General features: G+C 40.0%; 1 non-coding gene across 1 annotated transcript; it reads left to right on the forward strand.

Annotated features, from left to right (window-relative positions):
* Positions 1–930: 930 nt before the first annotated feature.
* Positions 931–1,038, forward strand: LOC127743090 (small nucleolar RNA R71). Its single transcript, XR_008004393.1, has one exon. It is a non-coding gene; the product is annotated as a small nucleolar RNA R71 (small nucleolar RNA).
* The last annotated feature ends 936 nt before the right edge of the window (positions 1,039–1,974 follow it).

Raw genomic sequence — 1,974 nt, forward strand, 5'->3', positions numbered from 1 at the left:
TTGAAAATACATAAGAACAAGGTCTAGGCATGGCGAAGAGGCCAGCCCCCAATAATCTAAGAACTAGACATCCAAAGATGATCTAAGGATCTAAAGTGATCAAAAGATGAAAATACAATAGCAAAAGGTCCTATTTGTAGAGAACTAGTAGCTTAGGGTTTACAAAGATGAGTAAATTACATAAAAATCTACTTCCGGGCCCACTTGGTGTGTGCTTGGGCTGAGCATTGAAGCATTTTCGTGTAGAGGCTCTTCTTGGAGTTAAACGCCAGCTTTTGTGCCAGTTTGGGCGTTTAACTTCCATTCTTGTGCCAGTTCCGGTGCTTAACGCCGGGCAGTCTTGAGCTGATTTGGAACGCCGGTTTGGGCCATGAAATCTCGTGCAAAGTATGAACTATTATATATTGCTGGAAAGCCCAGGATGTCTACTTTCTAACGCAGTTGAAAGCGCGCCAATTGGGTTTGTGTAACTCCAGAAAATCCACTTCGAGTGCAGGGAGGTCAGAATCCAACAGCATCTGCAGTCCTTTTCAGCCTCTGAATCAGATTTTTGCTCAGGTCCCTCAATTTCAGCCAGAAAATACCTGAAATCACAGAAAAACACACAAACTCATAGTAAAGTCCAGAAAAGTGAATTTTAACTAAAAACTAATAAAAATATAATAAAAACTAACTAAAACATACTAAAAACATACTAAAAATAATGCCAAAAAGCGTATAAATTATCCGCTCATCAAGCTCCATTACTCCTCTAGTGTTGCTTCTTTTGGAGGCATAGAAGTAGTCATTCTCAGCAACTATTTCAATGACATCTATGGCTTCTTCAATGGTTTTCTTCTTGTTTAAAGAGCGTCCTGATGAATGATCCACAGCCTTCTTTGACTCATAGGAACGACCTTCATAGAAGATATGAAGTTGAACCCACTCATTAAACATCTCTGGTGGGCATCTCCTTGTCAAGTCTTTGAATCTCTCCCATGCTTCATAAAGTGTCTCGCCATCTTGTTGTCTAAAAGTCTGCACCTCAGTTCTTAGCCTATTGATCCTTTGAGGAGGATAAAATCTTGCTAAAAACTTGTTCACCACTTCTTCCCAATTAGTTAAGCTTTCCTCTGGGAAGGATTCAAGCCATTTGGATGCCTTGTCCCTTAGTGAAAAAGGGAACAAGAGCAGCCTATAGACATCCGGGTGGACTCCATTGGACTTCACTGTGTCACAAATCCTCAAGAAGGTGGTCAAGTGTTGATTAGGATCTTCTTGAGCACCTCCTCCAAATGAACAATTATTCTGCCCCAGGGTGATGAGGTTTTAGCTCAAAATTATTGGCATGTATGGTGGGCTTCTGAATGCTGCTTCCACAGTTTCCTGGATTAGGATTGATATAGGATCCTAAGACCCTCCTTTCTTGCCCAGCCCGGTTTGCATGGCCTTCTCTGGCATGATTATGAGACTCTTCTTCATGATTGTTCTCCAAATTCTCTTCCATGTTGGGTTGGAAGTACTCTTCCTCTTCCTCAGCACCAATAATCCTTTTTCCTCTTGCCTCCCTTCTTAGTCTCCAAAGGGTTCTTTCAGGTTCTGAATCAAAGGATGTTGAGACTCCTTCTCTTCTCCCTGTCATACAACAAACAGATTGCACAACAGGAGGTATAGTGAAGATTATTTTTGTTAGAGTAATAGTTAGTGTGAGTGATGTAATTTATCAAACAGTTAGTGGGTCAGTGAGCTGAATTATGATCAACTAAGAAAAAGAGAACAGAAAATAGAAAGGGTATAGAGGGTAAGGAAGAAATTAAAAACTAACTAAGGTAAATTGATTGAATAAAAAGAAACGAATAACAAAATAAAAAACGCTCAATCTAGTGATCTTCTAACTTAATCATTGTTGATTCAAAATCAATCCCCGGCAACGGCGCCATAAACTTGATGCATGAAAACTTGTCTCTCAACAAATTTCCCTTCGTCATGTATACC

Source organism: Arachis duranensis, chromosome 1 (assembly GCF_000817695.3).
Source record: "Arachis duranensis cultivar V14167 chromosome 1, aradu.V14167.gnm2.J7QH, whole genome shotgun sequence".
In the NCBI taxonomy this organism is placed as follows: Eukaryota; Viridiplantae; Streptophyta; class Magnoliopsida; order Fabales; family Fabaceae; genus Arachis; species Arachis duranensis.